The sequence below is a fragment of the Panthera leo genome, chromosome C1 (assembly GCF_018350215.1).
Source record: "Panthera leo isolate Ple1 chromosome C1, P.leo_Ple1_pat1.1, whole genome shotgun sequence".
In the NCBI taxonomy this organism is placed as follows: domain Eukaryota; kingdom Metazoa; phylum Chordata; class Mammalia; order Carnivora; family Felidae; genus Panthera; species Panthera leo.
Genome location: NC_056686.1, coordinates 197,847,066 through 197,873,211, shown reverse-complemented (window position 1 = coordinate 197,873,211; position 26,146 = coordinate 197,847,066). Strand labels below are relative to the sequence as shown.

At 35.2% G+C, this 26,146-nt stretch overlaps 1 protein-coding gene and 1 non-coding gene across 3 annotated transcripts in view; both read right to left on the bottom strand.

The window, feature by feature from the left end:
- SPAG16 (sperm associated antigen 16) overlaps positions 1–26,146 on the bottom strand; it is a 1,016,770-nt gene that overhangs the window by 111,876 nt on the left and 878,748 nt on the right. The gene's annotated exons all lie outside the window — the stretch shown is intronic.
- LOC122229084 lies at positions 17,472–17,575 on the bottom strand. The gene has a single exon (XR_006206943.1). It is a non-coding gene; the product is annotated as a small nucleolar RNA U13 (small nucleolar RNA).

The following is a 26,146-nucleotide window of genomic DNA, read 5'->3' as shown; positions in this document are numbered from 1 at the left end:
ATTCACAAATTCAACAGCAAGCTTGTTTTTCAGAAATGTTGTTAACAGGTGGAAAGATGGGGGGTATAGGGCTGTATTCTTTGGTGTCTGCACAAAAGAAGCTACTCAAGATGGCAGTACCATTATCCTATCTCCTGACTGCTCCCACTGCTGCCTGCCCATGTACTGATGCTCCCCTCACTCCACTTTTAAATCTTCCTTTCTTGCTACTGAAAAACAGTGGGAAAAGATAGATGAAGTGAGGAATTGTGACTGGGAGATGATGGGCTCTGGAGCCTCCATCCACACAATTTTCCTTTAGGGTCCGCTCACAGTGTTACATCTTTTTTTTTTTTTTTTAATGTTTATTTATTTATTTTGAGAGGAGGGGAGTGGCAGAGGGGGAGGGGGAGAGAATCCCAAGTAGGCTCTGTGCTGTCAGGGTGAAGCCGCGGGGCTGCATCTCAGGAACTGAACCGTGAGATCATGACCTGAGCCAAAACGAAGAGTTGGATGCTTAACCAGCTGAGCCACCCAGGCACCCCTCCCTCTTTTTAAAATCACATTCTGTTCAACCTTCTTCACTATACATCAGGATAACACAGTAGCTACTTTCTTGCTTTATAGTGATATTCATTGTTTATTCCTCTTTCTGCATGCATGAATTTCCTATTGAAACAGCTCTCATGATACCCTTCTGCTCCACTGTTAGTTTTCTGGATGTTTCAGGTCTTCCATAATGTGAACCCAACCCAACACAACTATCATTTCCAAACATTTCCTAGCTCATCCCAACATGTGCCTCCTCTGGCTCAGTCAAATCTCTCTGGGTCTCCTGACCATTTCTTGTTCAGGTCTTCATTATGCTATTCCACTGCAATGGAATTTCTCTTCTTCCCACTTGAAGTTATCCTAAAAGCAGCCATCCTTCCAAATTCAACAAGATATTCAAGAAGATATGAAGTATCTTACTCAAGGTTTCACTAGTAAGTGTTAGAGGTTAGATTAAAGTCCAGAGACACTCTCTAGTCTTGAGTCTGTGCACCTGACTTAAATAAGTATTAAAACTAAAAATTCAAAATTGAACTTTAGGATTTTAGCCATATTTTAGAATTTGGGAGACAAATAAGTCAGCACTTAGTGTAAACTTAAGACTTCCCAAAACAATTTTAGAAATCCCAAATGAATAAGTATAACTCAATATTAATAAGGTCATCCATAAATTCTTACATTATGTAACTATTAACATAAATGGAACTTAAGAAGAAAAAATATTTAAAATATGTGAAAAATATTATTCATAGAATAGTATTGATTGCATTATTAAGGAAATGTAATCCAAGGCAAAATAGTTAACGTACTTATTTGTAGAAAGGAAATAAAATTACTTGAGCAAGTATTTGCTAATATTCAATCTATCCATTTATTATATAATAAAGTGGAATGTTAGTCATGTAATGTTGAGCCACAGGAAAAGTTGTAATACATTAAAAGTTATCAGGCCTAGATAAAAATATAACAACTCAAGTAGACAAATCAATAATGTCATTATGAGACAGATTTAAAATTGTTAGTGCATAGAGATATATTTAAATTAACAATAATCTCTTTACTTAAAAATTGTTATAGGTAGCTTAATAAAGGCAGAGATCATTGCCTAATAATATAGAAAAGCAAAAACAAATTTGGAAAAAAAAAACAGAAACAAACCTTAATCATATATCATGAAGTTCTTAAAAAAACAAGAACAACAGAAAAAACAATTAAATGGGGTGGTGGTGTCTGGGTGGCTCAGTCAGTTCGGCGTCCCAATCTTGGTTTCAGCTCAGGTCCTAATCTCATGGTTTTCAACATCGAGGTCTGTGTGCTGACAGTGCGGAGCCTGCTTGGGATTCTCTCTCTCTCTGCCTCTCTCTCTGCCCCTCTCAAACTCCTGCTCCTGTTCTTTCTCTCTCCCTCCCAAAATAAATAAATAAACATTAAAAAAACCCACATTAAATGATATGTTGCCATTTCTTGGTCATTAGCCCAGTATGGAATTCACATTTGACTGCTCATTTCAGGAATTTTATTTTGGAAATAAACAAAAAGTTCCTGGAAAAGAATCATAGATAGAGGAATTGGAAAAAAAGATCATGTGAAACAATAAAAAAGAAAAATTATTTCATTTGGAGACCTTTTAAACTAGTGAATGTTAGGGATAATCATCAGGAATAATGAAAAACTTTTCAAAATAGCTAATATTTATGGAACTCTTACACACCAAAGCTGTCACCTGCCTTATTTAAGCTTTACAACAAGGTTAAGTTTGGCATAACATTTCTCAATTTTACTAAAAATAAAATGACATTTTAGAGAAGTTTTCCCAAATATATCCAAATAAATAAAATGTAATTGAATTCTGGGAATCCTTTGACAGATGATAAGAGAAAGATCTAGGAGAAAGAAGCCCTTAAAATTACATAACAAGGGATTTAAAATTCACAAAGTTTTTTTCTTTTTTCAGGAATGCACATACTACTCTTAGTTTGTATAGCAAGTGTATATTGCACCATTCACAAATATTAGTGGTGATTCATTTTCTTGAGGATGACACTAATGTAGACATGTGATAGATTCAATTTACTTAAAGTAAATATTTGGTTTGACTTATCTTTTTTTTTAAAATATATTTTGTTTAGTTAAAAACATTTTAACGACAGTTTAGTCATTTAAAATTATGTAATAAGATATTTATAGGTAGTTTTATTTGTTTATTTATTTTCTGTAATCATGTTTTTTTTTATACTAAGTGATTTTTTTTTTGGAAAAAAAGAAAAAAAAAAGGTTGCTTCCATTTTCCACTTCACTTTGACAGTGATTAGCCCTGACTTGAATGCTTTGTCAGCAGGATCTGTCCCAACAGAAACGAAATGAGGTAATTTGCCTGAAAGCAAGAAATGCAAAGACTGTACAGAAATAGGGTCCTAATTATATTCCACTGTAGAAAACCTTTTGGTTAGAGTAACTGAATGATACTTCTGAAAAATAAGTATAAATCACTTTTATTGTAAGGATAGATTGCTGTTCAAGTCAAATAATAACCCAATGTCTTGGGCTCTCCATACATAAGGTGATAAAAGATCATTAGTGTGGATGATCAAATTTCTAGAAATCAAATCAATGCAGCTCACTAGGCTAGGACACACGGAGGGAGGCCAGTATATAGATTTCTGTCCATGAGAATTGAGACTTATAAGAGGATTAACCTAACCGGAAATGTCCTAGTCCTACCCTAAACAAATATGAAATGCAGAAACCTACGCTAAAGACTCAAAGGCAGGCCCTTGTACACCTTAAGGATACAACTAAACTTACCCAGGATGAAAATTATTTTCTCCATAGCCATTTGGATTCAAGTTATTAAAAGGATATAATGAGTTATCTTTATCTCTGCATGAAACCAAAGTACACATTAGTGCAGCAGGTGAATTTAGCAAGTGGTATTCAAATGCATAAATTGAGGCAGAATACATTTCTAAAAATCACTAACGTACCCGGGGAGGGCATTTCTTTTGTTTTTAACTTGGAAGCCTCTGACACGCAATTTTCAGTTCGGATTTGGGAGATTTATCATAACTGTTAAAAGATATGATTCACATCATTAAACATGATCATTTTCATCATAAAGGAAATGATTCACATACTAAAACCCATGTAAAATATTTTTTTCTTTGAATAATTTAACTTATTAGTATGGAAACACTTTTATTCTTGAAAGTTTACAATTCTTAATTTTTAAATATACACCATTGGTATTAATCTTTCTTGTGATAATTTCTGTTTCATTCTTTTTAATTAAGAAAAAAAGAAGAGGTATGTGAGGGCAGTTTTCACACTATCTATAAGTATACTATGTAGACTGAGAAGTAGAGTTGTGTATTTCAAGATGTCATTATTTCTTGGAGAAAATCACATCTGAACCTATCTAATTAAAGGGAAACTTTTAGAAAGATAAATTAACTGAAGATGGCTAAGGAAATGGTTTGAGAATGTATTCAAATTGGTTACCCTGGTCTGATATTACATACTTTCTTTTCCAATTAAGGGGAGCTTGGAGAAGGAGGGTATTCAGAATCCCTTAGGGATTGCTTATTGTGGGTAAGATGCAAAAATATATATACTTAAGAAATGCTAGTTGGAAAAGGGCATTTCATTAGAGAATGAAATAAGTTTAGAATTAAAAAAAAACTATATTCCTCATGGTATGGATATGAACAAAAAATTGGTTGTATAATAGAGCATGCATTGATTAAGTAGTTATCACACAGATTCACCAGTCATAAAATGTCCTGCCTACTTTCTCTTCTTGGATGCCAACTGCATGACTCGGCAGAAAGTGATGATGAAAACAGAGATTCTGATCTCATAATTGCAGTGAAGTGGTAGACCAGAGCACTATCTAGCATGGACATGAACTACCTCTTAATGCTAGATCTGGATGCCATCTTTTTATCCTCAGCCTCACAAGTCAATTAGCCTGATTTCACTCTACCCTGTATAGAGAGCACTGAGACCATGACTACAGATCTAGAACTCACAGAGGAATATGGGCACAAGCATTAGTCTGCAATACACCAAGCATTCTCCTTCCTGTGAGATAATAAAATTAAGTCTGTATTAGAACAGTCATTAATGTTGGTTACATACTCAAGATCTAGCCAGATTTGTAGTTTGACATCAGACGAGCACCTTGGGAAAGACAGTAAGGTTAGACATCAGCATTACTGTGTTTCATTTGACAAACTACCTTTAGGAAAGGGAGATGTATATGCAGGTATGAAGCAGGCTGTTTACAGCCATATAAGGGTGGAATATATATAGCCAAACATCAGGATTTCAGTGGAGTTCCTGTGACTATGTCCACGATTGGCTGTTGACTCAGATCGGGTATCAGCCATAGTCACTGTTGATAGATGACAAGTGAGCAGTAGCAAATTTTGAGTTCAAGGAGACAGGTGATCACAACTTGTCCTAGAGCTAGGTTCTTCCAGAAGTTTAGTTGACATTTCACTGGAAACAATTTAAGCTAATATCTATGAAAATTGGACTTTTTAATTTCTATACACACTGATTTTTCAAGTACGTGACTCAAATCTACTTTCAAAATGTAATTTTCTATTGGTGTTGATGCTTTCATTGAGATGCACTAATGTGAATGCATTTGATTGTAATGATTAGACAGAAAATCAATATTCTAATATATTAGGATTAAAAATAATTCTACCTCAAGTAGATGAATAGATGAAAAGTACTGCAGTCTCGGTAAGCCCATACCCAATTATAGTCTGATCAAGACATGCTGGCAAAAAATACCACTCTGAGAGAATTGATTCCTTTTAAAAAGATTTAATCTTTTTGGATTCATTTAACTGAGAAACATCACTCTTTAAAATGTGAATATATGAAATACAATAATAAATCTGTGAACTGTCAGCATGTATTTTATTTCATGATGCCATTCCTATAATGGGATACAGAAAGAAATCACTGATAAGTTCTTATAATAGAGAAAAGATAAAAGAAACAGAATGTGAAGAGTAGAGTTATTTTTACTTTCAGATACTTTCAGCGCATATACGGATGGAGCTCAATAATCATTCAAAGTCAACATTTCGATGAATACCACAATATGAAGTGGTTTAGAAGGTAACAGCAGACCATGCAATGTGCTGGAATTGCTAAATATGTAAGGAGGAAAGACATGAAAAACTAATATTTAATCTTTGTGGGTGTAATAGTGGGATTTGGGAAATCTTGTATCAAAATTAATATGTGACTAAAAACACGCTTTGCAAAGGGCTTTATTTATTAATCACTAAGTTCATCTTTCTAGCTTAATTCAGAGCTAATTCAGTAACTCTAAAATAATTAGAAAATACAATCTTTCAAGGCAGTTATAACTCAACTTAAGAGACAAGGGAGATGGCATTCAATAAGGTGATCTACCATTAGCCTATTATGGGGAGCACTAATACTTTCACAGGTGCATCAATCATTTTTAATGTTCTAAAGCATTCAGCCAAGGAACATTAGAACAAGTCACCACTATTATTTAAAAAAACACTCTATTTAGTTTTTATAGTATTATTTGAGGTGTTATGTGGATTTTGGAGAAATAAGCACTAGCATAAACATTTTGAGATCACTGGCTATTCTTTGATAAAGAATTATTTGGTAATGAATTTGGACTAGATTAGAGGTACCAACAGACTTTCTTATCCAATGAAGGCATCAGTCACATTCAACCTAATAAATATTTGGCTGGATTTAAAAATTTCTGCTTCTACAGACCTCAACAGAGCATGATCCAGAGCCCTTTGGGGAAGAAAACTCTTCGCTCACTCTTCCTTTATGTTAATTAGTACTACGCCCACCTCCAAAGGAATATGCACTTTAAAAAAAATTCAGCTTTATTGAGGTATAATTGAAAAATAAAATTTAAGATTATTTAAAGTGTATATTGTAGTGATTTGATATACCTATACACTGTGAAAGGATTTCTCCATCTAGTTAACACATCTATCACCTACCTACCTACCTTATTTATTTATTTATTTATTTAGGTGAAAACATTTAAGTTCTACTTTTCCAGCATATTTCCACTATATAATATAGTATTATCAACTGTAGCTGCTATGTTTTGCATTAGATCCTCAGACCTTATTCATCTTAAGCTGAAAGTTTGTACCATTCTTTTTTCAAGATTGCTTTGGTTATTTGGGGTCTTTTGTTGTTCCATACTAATTTTAGGATTATTTTCCCTTTTCTGTGGAAAATTTCATTAAAATTTTGATAGAGATTGAAATGAAACTGCAGGCTGTTTGGAGTAGTATTTAACAATATTAACTCTTCTGGTCCAAGAGTATAAATTATCTTTCCATTTATTTGTGTCTTCAATTTCTTTCATCAACATCTTACAGTTTTCAGAAAATAGATCTTTCACCTCTTTGGTTAAATTTATTGCTAGTATTTAATTCTTTTTTATGCAATTATAAATGGGATTATTTTCTTAATTTCTCTAATAGCTCATTGTAAGTGTGTCTAAATGCAACTTATTTTTGTACATTGATTTTATATCTTGCAACTTTACTGAATTCGTTTATTACTTCTAACACTTTTTTGGTGAAGACATTGGGGTTTTCTACATGTAATATCATGCCATATATAAAGAGAGATAGTTTTACTCCCTTTTTTTCCAATATGGATGTCTTTTATTTCTTTGTCTTACCTAATTTCTCTGGCTAGGACCTTCAATACTATGTTAAATGAAGTGGTGAGGGTGGGCACCCTTGTTTTGTTCCTGATCTTAGAGAAAAAGCTTTCAGCTTTCAACCATTGCACATGATGTCGGCTGTAGGTTTATCATACACTGCCTTTATCAGGTTTAGGTTTTCTATTTCTTCATAATTCAGTCTTGTTAGGCTGTTTTTTTCAGGAATTTATCCATTTCCTCTAGGTTGTCCAATTTGTTGGTATACAATTATTCATAATAGATTCTTTTCTTGTTTTGTTTTGTTTGCAAACATCTTATTTTACATTTATTTCTTTTGAGGGAATGAGAGAGAGAGACAGTGGGAGAGACAGAGGGAGAGAGAGAGCATCACAAGCAGGCTCCATGGTTTTAGCATGGAGCCTGACTTGGGGCTCAAATACACAAACCATGAGATCATGACCTGAGCTGCAATCAAGAGTTGGATGCTCAAGTGGCTGAGGCACCCACACACACCCCTTCATAGTAGATTCTTATGATCTTTTGTATTTGCATGATATCAGCTGTAATATCTCCTCTTTCATTTCTAATTTTATTTATTTGAGTCCTGTCTCTTTTTTTTCTTGGTAAGTCTAGCTACACATGTTTACAATCTCCTTCCAGGGAGACAGGGTGACCTGTAGTGCCAGAGGGAGAATATGGAGATGGCATTCTCAGTTTTTAAATATGCAAATAGGCCTCTTCGGGAGAAAATCTGGGACACAGGCATTTCTTTCCTCCTCCTCTGTGCTGAGCCCTGTAGAGATGGCCACAGCATGTCCTGGTAAGACTAATGTTACAGTCTTATGGCTTTCATGGACATAAGCCTTGTTGGCTTTCAGAGTTGAGTGTTTTGGTTGCCCATCCCTCAGGTGAAAGTCTTAAAAGTTGGGGTGCTAGATGTGGGGTCCAAACCTTTCAGATATCGGAGAAGCTGGGAGCAGTGAGTTCCTTTTTGATTTTATGTTGCTGTGCTAGGGGGTATGGTTTATGGTAAGAATGCATTTCAGTCTTTCTTACCTGCTTCCATGTGGTTATTTGGTCATTAGCTTAATGTATAGGAATTACTCAGCTAGGTTTTGGATTTTTTCAGAGGGAATTGCTGTGTGTGCAGCTGTAGTTTTGGTGTATCTGGAAGGAAGTGAGTTCAGGAGCCTGCTAAAGTCACTATTGTACATTAAAATGCAAAAGGCTCTTTTTTTTTTTTTTAAAGTAGACAAAAGCAAAAGGATCAGAGTGCTCCTAAGAGTCTGTGGCTGTGTGCTAAGTGCCGGGGAGTTAAAGAAGCATAAAACAGAGACCCCATCCTCAAGGTGTGTATTATTTAATACATACACAGTCTGGTAATTAGAATCAATAATTAACATCCCAGACCATATAACTGAGTGCTAGATGTGGTGTACAGACTTCAGTGCTGTGGAAAAGTCACAGGAAAAGGGAATCAAATTAAAGGCAAACTTCAGAGATAAGTTAATTAAACTGGGTTTTGGAGGACTGATAAAATTCATCAAAACGAAGGGGAGAAGAAAAAGCAATATGACATAAAATAATGAGGCCTTATTAGTGACATGGAAGGGCCTTTTGGTGTTCTGATGCATGGAGCAGACTCTTTCAGGGGACATCCACTACCAGATATAACCCCTGAAGAAAGGAGGTTGCCATATGAAGCTATGGACATTCATTAATATCCCTATGTATATATGTATGGTGTTTATTGCTACATGTCTGTAGGTCTCCTTACTGATGAGCTCAAATCAATAAAATACGTTTTGAGTATTAATCATTGTTTTCATAACAACATTGTAATGAATGATTCTAATGTGTTTTATTTAATAAATTATAGATTTTATTGCTCCCTTTTTTGCATTAGTTTTTTGTTTATAATATTAATTTCTTAATGTCATATTTTTTTTAAATTAAATTCAGAGTGCTATTGTACAAATAGGCAGCATTGGAATTATCACAAATGAGAGAGAAATTGACTAAATATCTTTATTCTTAGTGCCACAGTGGTATATGAGTACTTAAAGCAATTTGCTCATTAAACAGAAACTACTGGAGCAGCAAAAATCCTGCCAATATCAGCAGAAACTATTAGTTTGGAATGTAACCTTTCCTCTCAAGTTTAGCTAAAGTGTCAAACATTTTTTTTTTAAAAAAGCTAATTTTACATGTTTTAAAAGTGGTTAAGAACATTATCTCAGAGTTTATCCTGCTCCACAACTTAGTATATTTTCCTTGGTTTACTCCTCTGTAAAATGGAGATAGTAAAAGCACCAAACTTAAAAGTTTTTGTGACAATTAAAGGAGCTAAAATATGTAATGTATTTAGAAGTGGCTGATGTATTTTAAAGGAGTGAAAATATATAAGTTGTTATAGAGTGCTAATTTGTGGCAGGCATGTATTTATCACCCTATAAGTGTTTGTTATTTTTTGTTGTTGCTATTATTATTAAGCCATAAATTAACAAGAAAAAAAGAGTCCTCACACTTTCAAGAAAAATGATTCATACATATAATTATGATAATAATGCAACAAAATAACTTATGTAGGTAAGACAAACAAATTATCCAGTTAGGAAACCAGAGTAAAATCAATTTACTGACAGAAGACTGGCAATCACTGGAATCATTAATAATAATTAATAATCACCCAGCATATATTTTTGTGCTTTTTCTAAACTGTATATTTTTTCCATACCACAAATATTTTAGAATATTGGTTGCTGTTGTCTATATATCTCGTACTGAGTTACTGAGTCAGTATCTGATGTAGATAATAACTCCTATCATTATTTCATCAGAACCTGCTGTGATCCTTTTTGTCTCCTCTCAAATAATCTGTCAGTCCATGCAGACTTTTTTCAATCTATTTAGAAAATCCATTATGCCACCATATATAATATATCAAGTTGAAGTGGCCTGCATTATGTCTCATGTAGAATTTTGGAGTAGATATTATGAGACTTGAATTTTGGTTCCAACTCTGCCACTAATTATTCTTTAGATTTTAACCTAGGCATTTAAATTGGATTCACATTTGGCCTTCATATCATGAGGTGATAGCCTACAAGAGTTCTGTGATCCTTTTCAGCTCTAAAATGTTGAAGGTAAGTTTGTAGAAAAAATAAATATGAGAATTAAACAATTATCTCTCTTTAAGTCCTTAGTCAAAATGAAGAATATATCTGGTAAACCACTTCCTGTTAGATAAGTAGCCAAGGTAACTTGGAAACCACACAATTACAATATAAAAGCTCCTCTGCATTTAGAAGGAATGAACAACATAATGTCTAAACATGAACATTTTGTAAAATACATTAACTTCATGGAATATTAAATTAACAGAATAAAAAATTAGAAACAAAACCCACTAGTATTCATTTGTGTATGGTCTAAGAAAGTGGTCCAGTTTCATTCTTTTGCATGTTGCTGTACAGTTTTCCCACTACCACTTATTGAAGAGACTGTCTTTTTTTCTATTGGATATTCTTTCCTGCTTTGTTAAAGATTAGTTTACCATATAATTGTGGATCCATGTCTGCATTTTCTATTCTGCTTCATTGATTGATGTGTGTGTGTTTGTGCCAGTCTGATACTGTCTTGATGACTACAGCTTTGTAAGATAGCTTGGGCTCCAGAATTGTGATGATGCCTCCAGGTTTGGTTTGGTGTCTCAGTATTGCTTTGGCTATTTGGGGTCTTTTGTGGTACCATAAAAATGTAGAATTATTTTCTATAGCTCTTAAAAATGCTGGTGGTATTTTGATAGAGATTACATTAAATGTATAGATTGCTTTGGGTAGTATACATATTTTAACAATATTTATATTTCCAATCCATGAGCATGGAATGTTTCTTCCATTTCTTTGTGACACCTTCAATTTCTTTTATAAGTATTCTATAGTTCTTTTTTCTCCTGGTTAGGTTTATTCCTGGGTATCTTATGGTTTTTGGTACAGTTGTAAATAGGATCAGTTCCTTGATTTCTCTTTCTGCTCTTTTATTATTGGTGTATAGACAGGCAATGGATTTCTGTACATTGATTTTATAGCCTGCAACTTTACTGAATTTATGTATCAGTTCTAGCAATTTTTTGGTGGAGTCTTTTGGATTTTATACAGAGTATCATGTTATCTGCAAACAGTGAAAGTTTAACTTCTTCCTTCCTGATTTGGATGCCTTTTATTTCTTTGTCTGATTTTTGAGGCTAGGACGTCCAGTACCATGTTAAATAGCAATAGTGAGAGTGGACATCCCTGTCTTGTTCCTCACTGTAGTGGAAACGCTCTCAGTTTTCCCTCGTTCAAGATGATATTAGCTGTGGGTCTTTTGTATATGGACTTTGTGATGTTGAGGTATATTTACTCTATCCCTACTTTGTTGAAGGTATTTATCCCTCAACAACAAATGGATGCCGTGTTTTGTCACATGTGTTTTCTGCATCTATTGAGGAATCATATGGCTCTTATCCTTTCTTTTATTAATGTAACGTATCACATCGATTGATTTGAGAATATTGAACCACCTCATCAGCCCAGGAATAAATCCTAATTGATCATGGTGAGTGATTCTTTTAATGTACTGTTGGATTTAATTTGCTAGTATCTTGTTGAGAATTTTTGCATCTATGTTCATCAGGGGTATTGACTTGTAGATCTCCTTTTTACTGGGTTCTTTGTCTGGTTTTGGAATCAAGGTAATGCTAGACTCATAGAATAAGTTTGGAAGTTTACCTTCCATTTCTATATTTTTGGAACAGTTTGTAAAGCATAGATATTAACTCTTCTTTAAATGTCTGGTAGAATTCCCCTGGGAAGCCATCTGGCCCTGGATTTTTATCTGTTGGGAGAATTTTGATTATTGATTCAATTTCTTTGTTGGTTATGGGTCTGTTCAGATTTTCTATTTCTTCCTGTTTCAGTTTTGGTAGTTTGTATGTTTCTGGGAATTTATCCATTTATTCCAGATTACCCAATTTGTTGCCATACAATTTTCATAATATTCTCTCAAGATTGTATTTCTGTGGTGTGGGTTGTGATCTCTCCTCTGTCATTCATGATGTTTTTTATTTGGGTCCTTTCTCTGACTAGGGGATCATCAATTTTATTAATTCTTTCAGAGAACCAGCTTAGTTTCATTGATCTGCCTTACTGGGATTTGTTTGTTTGTTTCTATGTCATTTATTTCTGCTCTAATTTTTATTATTTCCCTTCTTCTCCTGGGTTTAGGCTTTATTTGCTGTTCCTTTTCTAGCTCCTTTAAGTATAAGTTAGGTTGTGTATTTGAGAGCTTTCTTGCTTCTTGAGGTAAGCCTGTATTGCTATATATATCCTCCTTGCTGCACCCCAAAGGTTCTGGACTGTAGTGTTTTAATTTTCATTTGCTTCCATGTATTTTTTTAAATTTCTTCTTTAATTTCCTGGTTAACCCATTCATTCTTTAGTAGAATGCTCTTTAACCTCCATGTATTTTTGGTCTTTTCAAAATTTTTCTTGTGGTTGACTTCAAGTTTCATAGGATTGTTGAAATATACATGGTATGATCTCAATCTTTTTGTATTTGTTGAGGCCTCATGTGTGATCCAGTACATGATCTATTGTGGAGAATGCCCCATGTGCACTAAAAAAGAATGTGTATTCTGCTGTTTTAGGATGACACATTCTGAATATATCTGTTAGGTAATCTGATCCAGGGTGTCATTCAAAACCGTTGTTACCTTTTGGTTTTCTGCTTAGATGATCTGTCCATTGTTGTAAATGAGGTGTCAAGGTCTCCTACTAGTATTATATTGTTATCAATGAGTTTCTTTATGTTTGCTATTACTTGATTTATATATTTGGATATTTCCAAGTTAGGGCATAAATATTTAAAATTGTTAGATCCTCTTGTTGGATAGATCCCTTTATTATGATATAGTACCCTTTTTTATCTCTTGTTAAAGTCTTTGGTTTAAAATCTAGTTTGTCTGATATAAGTATGGCTACTCCAGCTTTCTTTTGATGTCTATAGCATGATAGATGGTTCTCCATCACCTCACTTTCAGTCTTCAGGTGTCTCTAGGTCTAAAATGAGTCTCTTCAACGTGGATGGAACTGGAGAGTGTGATGCTAAGTGAAATAAGCCATACAGAGAAAGACAGATACCATATGTTTTCACTCTTATGTGGATCCTGAGAAACTTAACAGAAACCCATGGGGGAGGGGAAGGAAAAAAAAAAAGAGGTTAGAGTGGGAGAGAGCCAAAGCATAAGAGACTCTTAAAAACTGAGAACAAACTGAGGGTTGATAGGGGGTGGGAGGGAGGGGAGGGTGGGTGATGGGTATTGAGGAGGACACCTTTTGGGATGAGCACTGGGTGTTGTATGGAAACCAATTTGACAATAAATTTCATGTATTGAAAAATATAAAATAAAATTAAAATAAAATAAAATAAAATAAAATAAAATAAAAAAGAGTCTCTTCTAGGCAGCATATGCATGGGTATTTTTTTTTTATCCATTCTGATGTCCTATGTCTTTTAATTGGAGAATTTAGTCCATTCACATTCAGAGTTATTATTGACAGTTATGAATTTAGTCCCATTGTATTACCTATAAAAAGTCAGTGCTTCTGGAGATTTTCTCTGTTCTTTACTTGTCTTTGTTGCTTTTGGTTTTTCTTTCCCACTCAAATAATCTCCTTTAATATTCATACAGGGCTGGTTTAGGTGTCACAAACTCTACTTTTTGTTTGTCTAGGAAACTATCTCTCCCATTCTGAATGACAACCTTGTTGGATAAAGTATTTTTGGCTGTATATTTTTCCCACTTAGCACATTGAATAATCATGCCACTCCCTTCTGGCCTGCCAGGTTTCTGTGGAAAGATGTTCTGTAATGTGATTTGTCTTCCCTTGCAGTTTAGAGATTCTTTCCTTTGCTTCTTTCAGGATTTTTTCCTTATCTCTGTATTTTGCAATGATATGTTTTGACATAGGCCGACTTTTGTTGATCAGTTTTGAGGGGAGTTCTTTGTGCCTCCTGGATTTGGATATCTGTTTCCTTCCCAGATTAGGAAAATTTTCAGCTTTAATTTATTCAAACAAACCTTCTGCCCCCTTTTCCCTCTCTTTTTCCTCTGGGATTCCTATGATACAAATGTTATTATGCTTTATGGAGTTGCTGAGTTCTCTAAGTCTACATTAGCCATCCAATATTTTTCTTTCCCTCTTCTTTTTAACTTCATTATTTTCCATAATTTTATCTTCTATACCACTTATTCATTCTGCTTCTCCCATCCATGTAGTCATTACATTCAGTTGTTTTTGCATTTTGGTTAAAGTTTTTTTTTTTTTTTTTTTTTTTTTTTGAGCTGACTAGTTTTTAGGTCCTTTGTCTCTGTGGTGAGGGACTTCCTGGCATCTTCTATGCCTTTCACAAACCCAGCTAGTATCCTTATAATTATTGTTTTAAATTCTGGTTCAGACATGTTACTTATATCTGTTTTGATTTGCTCCCTGGCTGTAGCCTCTTCTTGTTCTTTAATTCCTCTGTCTTGGCATTTTATCCATGTCTCTGTCTTTGTGTGTTAGGAAAGCCTGTGTCTGGTCCTATTTCCACTAGAGCATTCTATGATCAGCAGACCTGGTGTATGCAAGGGTTTGTACTGGTCTTTGGGGGAGGTGCCTGCTCTTGTCTGGCTCCAATCACACATCCCAAATAAAAAAGGCACCTGCAGAGTGCATGGGGGTGGGGCTTGGTGTAAGAGGCTCAAACCTACACTGTGTGTGCTATGTGGATCACTAAAGTGTGTCCTTGCTGATGGGAGGGGTAAAATATTGCGATGGCCTGCTCTAGTCCCCAGAGATAGGAGTTCATGCCTGCCATTATTCAGGAAGCACTCATAGAAGAGTGAATAACCTCTCTTCTTGTGTCCCAGGCGTACATCAGATCTCTGTTCTCACCCTATCAGTGTCCAAGCTGTCTCTCCTCCTGGCAGTTCAGTAATCCTGTGTTTTATCTCAGGTGCATGGCTGGGTTTCAAAACCAAATTTCAGGGACCTGGCATGATGGGGACCCACACTTATCCTCTATGGAGGGTCTTGCCTCACTCTGTCTGGTGCCAGTTTGTCCAAGAAAAGCAGTTACACAACTGCACAGGGGCTTGGATTTTATGGTAAAGCATAGCAAAAAGCTGGTGTCCAGGTTATCTGTCCTCAGCAGGTGTCTCTACTTCTATGTTTATGAATGTGGGAGCTCACTGGGGCCTGCTGACTCTTTTGTCCCCAAGAGGCAATGTCACCTCTCCCAAATGCACTCCAAGAAGGGGAACTTCTCTCCTAGTGCGACTCAGGGAATCCTCAGAGTATGCTGTCCTCTCCCGGGCCTCTGGCCTCCTCCATGGGAGCATCAATGAGCCTGCCAGGCTTGACCCTGGCAATGGTGCTGACTTCAAAAACTTCAAACTTCCAGCTCTGCAGCTTGTAAAAATGCAATAATCATCCCATCTTGTTTTCCCAGTCAATGGTTTTGGCAAAGTGTTTTTCTTGTGCAATCTCCTGCATGCTGCTTTCCCTCTCTCCCCTCTCTCCCCTCTCTCTCCTTTCTGTGATCCGGGCTCCCTCCTCTCCATAGCACCTGTGATTATTTCCTCCCCCAAATCATGTCTCTGTACCTCCTACATTCCATGATGTGACCCCTTTTCTCCCTCTAGTTGTGCAATTTGTCCTCTCAGTCCTCAGATTTCCTGCTTGTTCAGAATGATTTGATAATTATCTAGCTGTATTCAAGTGACGAAGCAAACATAAAGTCCTACTATTCCATCACCTTAACTCCACCTAGCCTTATATCCTTTCTTCTATTCATTTTAAGTTTAATTCTCATGTCTTCTGGATTCTTAAAGTGAAAGCTGGGGTTGTTAATTTGAGCGATTTTTGTCTTTTGTAATATCATTTTGTGCTATAAATTCCTCTCAAAGTTCTGCTTTAGTGGCATTCAATAGCTTTTGATATGTTTGTTTTTCACTGTCATTCATTTCAAAGTACTTTATTATTTCCCTTTTGGATTCCTTGAACCATGGATTATTTGCCTTCCAAATATTTGGGAACTGAATGAGTTATAATTTAATTCCATTTCAGTCAGTGAAATACTTTGTATGACTTGAATCATTTAAAAATCATTGAGATTTGGAGAGCCAGGGTGGCTCCGCTGGTTGAGCATCTGACTATAGATTTCATCTCAGGTCATGAACTCGTGGTGATGAGATGGAGTCCTACTTTAGGCTCCGTGCTGGGTGTGGGGCCTTCTTGGGATTCTCTCTCCCTTTCTCTCTGCCCCTCCTATGCTCATGCACACACACACACACTCTCTCTTTCAAATAAAATAAGGTAAATTAAAATAGAATAAATAAAATCATTGAAACTTATTTTTGTTGCCCAAGATGTGATCTATCTTACATGCTTCATCTACACTTGAAATGAATATGGATTATGCTGTTTAGAGTTTGAGTATTCTGTAAAGATCAATTGGGTCAAGTTGGTTGGTACCGTTCAGGTCTCCTATGTCTTTATTGTGTTTCTATCTGGCAATTCTGGTTCTGTTATTCAGAAAAGCATATTTATCTTTCCAAATATAATTGTGGATTTATATTTATCAGCTTTTGCGCCATGTATTTTGAAGCTATATGATTCAGTTTAAAAACATTTAGGATTATAATGTTTTTTAAAAATTACTTATTAACAGATTTTATTTGTTAACATTATTATAAAGTGACATGATGCTATATTTTGAAAGCTACTTTGTCTGACATTAATGTTACCAGCATTCTTTTGATTAGTGTTAGCATGGTTTATCCTTTTCCAACTATTTACTTTTAATGATTTGCATCTCTAAGTTTTCTTATATATAGAATATAATTTCGTCCTTTTTTATTTTTTATTTTTTTATTTATTTTTTTAATGTTTATTTATTTTTGACAGAGAAAGAGAGAGCAAGAGCATGAGTGGGGGAGGGGCTGAGAGACACACACACACACACACACACACACACACACACACACAGAATGCGAAGCAGGCTCCAGGCTCTGAGCTGTCAGCACAGAGCCTGACGCGGGGCTCGAACTCACAGACCATGAGATCATGACCTCAACTGACTGGGCCACCCAGGCACCCCTAGTTTCGGCCTTTTTTAAATTCAATCTTATAATCACTGATTTTTTTTTTCACGTCAGATGGGTAATGTGCTGACATCGTAACAAGATATAAGGGTGCCACATATCACACAACATCATGAACACCCAATCATCATGCTTATGAACTACAAAAGGATCTATAATCACTGATTTTTAATTGTATTGAGACCATTTGTGTTTAATGTGATTATTGATATGTCAGGCTTAAGTCTATAAACTTATTTGCTTTCTATCTTACTATCTGCTTTTCATTCCCCTTGTCATTTTTTCTTCCTTCTTTTAAATTAATTAAATATCTGTTATGTTTATATTTTATTTCCTTTGCTGGCTTATTCTAAAACTGTTTGTTGTTTTGGGGATGCTTTAGGATTTAACACTTACACATATAGTATAAAAACCTTACAATTCTCTTGGCCTTTACATTATTATTGTCACACATTTTCTTCATATGCATGTTCTGTATCCCACAATACACTGTTTTACTTTGTCCTTAGGTCCTAAAATGGAATACCAAGAAAAAAATCTTACATATTTACTTTATAGTTGCCATTACTGGTGCTATTTCTTTCTTTTTTATGTATATATATCCTATCTTCTATCATTTCCATTATGTATAATGGAAAAAGTCATTACTTTGCTTTCAATTTTGAGGATATTTTTTAACACTCTAAAGATGTTTCTCCAGTGTCTCCTCACACCATTTCTGACAATAAGTTTTCTATAATCCTTAATTGTGTTTCCCTTTACATAATATGGGTTTTTTTTCTGCTTTAAAATGTTCTCTTTATCAGGAACACTTTGATATGATATGCACTGGTGTAGTTTTGTGTTTGGAGTACACTGATTTGTTGGTCATCATATTTTGAAAATTTTTGGACATTATTTCTTCAAATATGTTTTGCTTTCCCTACATTTCTTTTAGGGGCTCCAAATACATGTACATTATACTACTTGAAAGTTGTCTCAGATCTCAATGATGCCTTGGTCAACAAATTCTCTTTTCTGTTTGTGTGTCATTTGGGACAATTCTATTGCTATGTCTTTGGTTTCAATATACTTTTCTTTTGCCATATATAAATTTTCATTAATCCCATCCAGTTGATTTTACACCTTAGAAATTGTAGTTTTTATATCTAGCATTTTGATTTGGGTCTCTCGTAAAGCTTCTGTGTATCTGCCTAACATTTTGAACATATGGTTGCACAATAAGTTTTTAATTTTATTAATGTTTATATACTTTTGAAAAAGGGGGAGGGGCTTCAGGAGGGGCAGAGAGAGACGAAGACACAGAATCTGAAGAAGGCTCCAGGCTCTGAGCTCTCAGCACAGAGCCCAATCCAGGGCTCGAACTCATGAGCCATAAGATCATGACTTGAGCCAAAGTCATATGCTCAACCAGCTGAGCCACCCAGGCACCCCTCACAATAGGTTTTTAAATCTCTGCTACTTCTAACATCTGTGTCAGTTCTATGTTGGTTTCAGTTGATTTTTTTTCCTCCTAATAGTAGGTGTGCTTTTGTTCTTCTTTTTATGTCTGGTTATCTTTGATAAGAAAGCTAGACATTGTGAATATTACCTTCTTAAGTGTTAGACATTAAAATATTCTTGTAAATATTCTTAAGCTTTGTTCTGGGATGTAATTAAGTCACTTGGAAATAATTTAATCTTTTTGGTTCCTGATTTTAATATTTATTAATCTGAATCAGAGCAGCATTTAGTCTAGTTCTAATTATTCCTTACCACTGAAGCAAATCCTCCTAAATGCCCTACTTAATGCTCCATGGATTTTGAGATTTTCCAGTGTGACTGGTAGAAACAGGTGTTATTAACTCTGTGTGCATATTGGCAACACTTAAATTTTCTCAGGCGACTCCTTTGCCTCATATTGTTTCCTCACATGAACTGCTTTCTCAATTCTTTGATGAATGCTTACCCTGTGCAAATTTCTGGGGTTTTCTGTATATCTATCTATCTCCTCTTCAGAACTGTATTCTGTGAATTCTGAAAGCCTTGATATTCCTAAATTCACTTCCATATCCTGACCTTACAGAATTCACCAAGTTCCATCTAGGCTCTTCTTCTTTGAGTTGTGAACTAAAAACTTGCACAGGGTAATAAGTTAATGCAAATGTAGGGATCACTTTGTTTATTATTTCTCTGGGATCACTGTACTTCATTGCTCAATGTCCAGTGTCTTGAAAATGTTTGTGCCGTACATTTTGTCTGTATGTTGTTGGTGTTGTTATAGTTATTATTTCAGGCAGGAGCATAAATTCAATCACTGTTTCTCTATCTTAGTTGGAAAGGTAAGTCAAATACAACTCTCAAAACAAGAACTATGCAAAAGTGCATAAAATATGATACAGAAAAAAGTAGTGTTTAAATGAATTGCTCACAATAATTCTCATAATCACGGTTCCACATTTGGGTCAAAATGTAGCATTTTCTCACTAGTTGATAAATTTTGTTTCCTGAAGTTTGAAATGACACTGTTTCAAACTTAAATTCTAGGTTAAAACGGAAACATTCAAAGAAATTAAAATAAATTATTTTATTTGAAAAATGGGATTTGTATGTATGAATTTTAGCAAAACCTCAAATAAAGTATGAACTTAGTAGAAAATAATTGAAAGTTGAAAATTTTCATCTTTGCCTCTTTTTGGTTCCTCAATTTATTTATCAAAGAATAAGCTTCACCCAAAGATGGTGCTTCTTAGGAAAATACCAAGTTCTGTAAGTTATTTAGATAATTTTATATTTTCATTACATCTAGAAAAACTATCAGTATCACCTTAGCTGATTTTACTGATACAATCTATCTTTTCTCTAAAATTTATTTTGAGAGAAAGAGAAAAAAAGGGAGCATGTGTGTGGCTGGCGGTGAGGGGGAGAAGGGAGAGAAAGTCCTAAGCAGGTTCTGCACCAATAGAAAACTGTGAATTTATGATCTGAGCTGAAATCCAGGCAGATGCTTAACGAACTGAGCCATCCAGGTTCCCCACAATCTATCTTAAGCAAAAGAAGACCGACAGTTACATGCCCTGTTCACATTAAGAAAGGCAAATTGTCAAGCATGGGTTATAATTTAAAAATATATACAGACAGAAATGATACAGTATGATATAAAATTTTCAAAGAAAAGCAAGAAATAATCAGCATGTCTATGAAATACTGTCAGTATTATAGCATTGTGTATTAAGATCACAAATTTCCTTATTTTCTATGAAATTATTCTCACTGAGTTTCTTTGAAGTGGGATAGATACTCTGAGAATCACATACATGGTGAAAACTCTTCAAAGTTCAACCTTTAGGCTTGTTAAGCTCAATGAAATTCATATAAAACAAAATCCTGCTGTAATTTCTCATTTTTTTCAGTCTCCTAGGACTTATTTTAATAAGGTTTCAATATATTGTTTGAAGTAATCATTTTCTTTCAACTCTATAAAGTAACAACTTTCCAACAAACTTCCAAATTTATGAACTTTTGCTCAAACTAATTATTAAAATCAATATAGATATATAACTTGAAATACTTCATATCACAAGGTACCTATCTACAATTAAAAATTATAAAAACAAATTTAGTTATTTTTTCCATAAATAAAGACAAAATACACAGATCTCTTTTTCATCCCTATCATTAGCTTTGGAAAATTTCCTAGCTTCATGTATCTCAGAGTATCAGTTGTTCAAACAATAATAGTTTGGCTGGCTCACAATGTGAAATACTAACTAGTACTTGGTTTTAAACAAACAAAAATGCAGAATTATGCTTCACTTTTCTTTTTTTTTTTTTATTTTTTATTTTTTTTTATTTTTATTTTTTTTATTTTTTTTTATTTTTTAATATATGAAATTTACTGTCAAATTGGTTTCCATACAACACCCAGTGCTCATCCCAAAAGGTGCCCTCCTCAATACCCATCACCCACCCTGCCCTCCCTCCCACCCTGCCCTCCCTCCCACCCCCCATCAACCCTCAGTTTGTTCTCAGTTTTTAACAGTCTCTAATGCTTTGGCTCTCTCCCACTCTAACCTCTTTTTTTTTTTTCCTTCCCCTCCCCCATGGGTTTCTGTTATGTTTCTCAGGATCCACATAAGAGTGAAACCATATGGTATCTGTCTTTCTCTGTATGGCTTATTTCACTTAGCATCACACTCTCCAGTTCCATCCATGTTGCTACAAAAGGCCATATTTCATTTTTTCTCATTGCCACGTAGTATTCCATTGTGTATATAAACCACAATTTCTTTATCCATTCATCAGTTGATGGACATTTAGGCTCTTTCCATAATTTGGCTATTGTTGAGAGTGCCGCTATAAACATTGGGGTACAGGTGCCCCTATACATCAGTACTCCTGTATCCCTTGGATAAATTCCTAGCAGTGCTATTGCTGGGTCATAGGGTAGGTCTATTTTTAATTTTCTGAGGAACCTCCACACTGCTTTCCAGAGCGGCTGCACCAATTTGCATTCCCACCAACAGTGCAAGAGGGTTCCTGTTTCTCCACATCCTCTCCAGCATCTATAGTCTCCTGATTTCTTCATTTTGGCCACTCTGACTGGCGTGAGGTGGTATCTGAGTGTGGTTTTGATTTGTATTTCCCTGATAAGGAGCGACGTTGAACATCTTTTCATGTGCCTGTTGGCCATCCGGATGTCTTCTTTAGAGAAGTGTCTATTCATGTTTTCTGCCCATTTCTTCACCGGGTTATTTGTTTTTCGGGTGTGGAGTTTGATGAGCTCTTTATAGATTTTGGATACTAGCCCTTTGTCCGATGTGTCATTTGCAAATATCTTTTCCCATTCCGTTGGTTGCCTTTTAGTTTTGTTGGTTGTTTCCTTTGCTGTGCAGAAGCTTTTTATCTTCATAAGGTCCCAGTAATTCACTTTTGCTTTTAATTCCCTTGCCTTTGGGGATGTGCCGAGTAAGAGATTGCTACGGCTGAGGTCAGAGAGGTCTTTTCCTGCTTTCTCCTCTAAGGTTTTGATGGTTTCCTGTCTCACATTCAGGTCCTTTATCCATTTTGAGTTTATTTTTGTGAATGGTGTGAGAAAGTAGTCTAGTTTCAACCTTCTGCATGTTGCTGTCCAGTTCTCCCAGCACCATTTGTTAAAGAGACTGTCTTTTTTCCATTGGATATTCTTTCCTGCTTTGTCAAAGATGAGTTGGCCATACGTTTGTGGGTCTAGTTCTGGGGTTTCTATTCTATTCCATTGGTCTATGTGTCTGTTTTTATGCCAATACCATGCTGTCTTGATGATGACAGCTTTGTAGTAGAGGCTAAAGTCTGGGATTGTGATGCCTCCTGCTTTGGTCTTCTTCTTCAAAATTACTTTGGCTATTCGGGGCCTTTTGTGGTTCCATATGAATTTTAGGATTGCTTGTTCTAGTTTCGAGAAGAATGCTGGTGCAATTTTGATTGGGATTGCATTGAATGTGTAGATAGCTTTGGGTAGTATTGACATTTTGACAATATTTATTCTTCCAATCCATGAGCAGGGAATGTCTTTCCATTTCTTTATATCTTCTTCAATTACCTGCATAAGCGTTCTATAGTTTTCAGCATACAGATCTTTTACATCTTTGGTTAGATTTATTCCTAGGTATTTTATGCTTCTTGGTGCAATTGTGAATGGGATCAGTTTCTTCATTTGTCTTTCTGTTGCTTCATTGTTAGTGTATAAGAATGCAACTGATTTCTGCACATTGATTTTGTATCCTGCAACTTTGCTGAATTCATGTATCAGTTCTAGCAGACTTTTGGTGGAGTCTATCGGATTTTCCATGTATAATATCATGTCATCTGCAAAAAGCGAAAGCTTGACTTCATCTTTGCCAATTTTGATGCCTTTGATTTCCTTTTGTTGTCTGATTGCTGATGCTAGAACTTCCAGCACTATATTAAACAGCAGTGGTGACAGTGGGCATCCCTGTCGTGTTCCTGATCTCAGGGAAAAAGCTCTCAGTTTTTCCCCATTGAGGATGATGTTAGCTGTGGGCTTTTCATAAATGGCCTTTATGATCTTTAAGTATGTTCCTTCTATCCCGACTTTCTCAAGGGTTTTTATTAAGAAAGGGTGCTGGATTTTGTCAAAGGCCTTTTCTGCATCGATTGACAGGATCATATGGTTCTTCTCTTTTTTTTTGTTAATGTGATGTATCACGTTGATCGATTTGCGAATGTTGAACCAGCCCTGCATCCCAGGAATGAATCCCACTTGATCATGGTGAATAATTCTTTTTATATGCTGTTGAATTCGATTTGCTAGTATCTTATTAAGAATTTTTGCATCCATATTCATCAGGGATATTGGCCTGTAGTTCTCTTTTTTTACTGGGTCTCTGTCTGGTTTAGGAATCAAAGTAATACTGGCTTCATAGAATGAGTCTGGAAGTTTTCCTTCCCTTTCTATTTCTTGGAATAGCTTGAGAAGGATGGGTATTATCTCTGCTTTAAATGTCTGGTAGAACTCCCCTGGGAAGCCATCTGGTCCTGGACTCTTATTTGTTGGGAGATTTTTGATAACCGATTCAATTTCTTCGCTGGTTATGGGTCTGTTCAAGCTTTCTATTTCCTCCTGATTGAGTTTTGGAAGAGTGTGGGTGTTTAGAAATTTGTCCATTTCTTCCAGGTTGTCCAATTTGCTGGCATATAATTTTTCATAGTATTCCCTGATAATTGTTTGTATCTCTGAGGGATTGGTTGTAATCATTCCATTTTCATTCATGATTTTATCTATTTGGGTCATCTCCCTTTTCTTTTTGAGAAGCCTGGCTAGAGGTTTGTCAATTTTGTTTATTTTTTCAAAAAACCAACTCTTGGTTTTGTTGATCTGCTCTACAGTTTTTTTAGATTCTATATTTAGAACTCTGCATCCCAAAGCAACAGAATATACTTTCTTCTCGAGTGCACATGGAACATTCTCCAAGATAGATCATATACTGGGTCACAAAACAGCCCTTCATAAGTTTACAAGAATTGAAATTATACCATGCATACTTTCAGACCACAATGCTATGAAGCTTGAAATCAACCACAGGAAAAAGTCTGGAAAACCTCCAAAAGCATGGAGGTTAAAGAACACCCTACTAACGAATGAGTGGGTCAACCAGGCAATTAGAGAAGAAATTAAAACATATATGGAAACAAACGAAAATGAAAATACAACAATCCAAACGCTTTGGGATGCAGCGAAGGCAGTCCTGAGAGGAAAATACATTGCAATCCAGGCCTATCTCAAGAAACAAGAAAAATCCCAAATACAAAGTCTAACAGCACACCTAAAGGAAATAGAAGCAGAACAGCAAAGGCAGCCTAAACCCAGCAGAAGAAGAGAAATAATAAAGATCAGAGCAGAAATATGCTTCACTTTTCAAATAAAGTTTTTTCTTATATTAAAATGCTATACTTCTACAGCAAATATTTGCTTATTTATTTACATTCTTACTGTCTATAAGGTACTGTGTTCTGTACCATTGATATAGCAGATAAAAAGTTATATCAGGGTAAAAAGTTTGAAAAACGTTCCTGTACTCATGGAATTTACACTTGTTAGAGAAGATAGCCAATGACTATGATCATCATTGTGATAAATCCTATGACAGAAATAAAAAGGCACTATAACAGTAAAAATTTTGGTGGGGAGCTACTTTAGATAAAGTGGTCAGAAAACATCTCTTGGATAGTAGGATATTTGATCTAAGACCTGTAGGACTATGGAGTTGATAATGGGACTAATCCCAATGTTTATAGCGGCACTCTCAACAATAGCCAAATTATGGAAAGAGCCTAAATGTCCATCAACTGATGAATGGATAAAGAAATTGTGGTTTATATACACAATGGAATACTACGTGGCAATGAGAAAAAATGAAATATGGCCTTTTGTAGCAACATGGATGGAACTGGAGAGTGTGATGCTAAGTGAAATAAGCCATACAGAGAAAGACAGATACCATATGGTTTCACTCTTATGTGGATCCTGAGAAACATAACAGAAACCCATGGGGGAGGGGAAGGAAAAAAAAAAAAAAAAAAAAAAAAAAGAGGTTAGAGTGGGAGAGAGCCAAAGCATAAGAGACTGTTAAAAACTGAGAACAAACTGAGGGTTGATGGGGGGTGGGAGGGAGGGCAGGGTGGGAGGGAGGGCAGGGTGGGTGATGGGTATTGAGGAGGGCACCTTTTGGGATGAGCACTGGGTGTTGTATGGAAACCAATTTGACAGTAAATTTCATATATTAAAAAATTAAAAAAAAAAAAAAAAAGATAATGGGACTAATCAAAGGATAAGCATTCCAGGCTTTCATTGCTGAAGACAAATGAAAAGTCCTAAGATGTCATAGAATTGAGATCTTCTAGGAACAGAAAGACAACTAGTATTATTGAAGCACAATAAGCTGAAAGAGGTTGGTTGCTTGGAGGTAAAGATAAACATGTAGTCAGGAGCTATAACACAGAAGCTCATGTGTACCATTTTGAGACATTTGGTTTTATAAAAAAATATAATATGTTGTAAGCAGAGAAAGACAGAATGCTCAAACTGGCATCCAGGAAAAAATTCATATCCCAAGATACTTCTTCCATTTTATCAAAAAATAGGTTTAATATCGCACTTGTTATGAAAATCAAAAATACCCCAAAAAGGCTTCATTTTTACTTTTAAAATATGTTAGGATTACGGTCCAATATGAAGTTCTAAA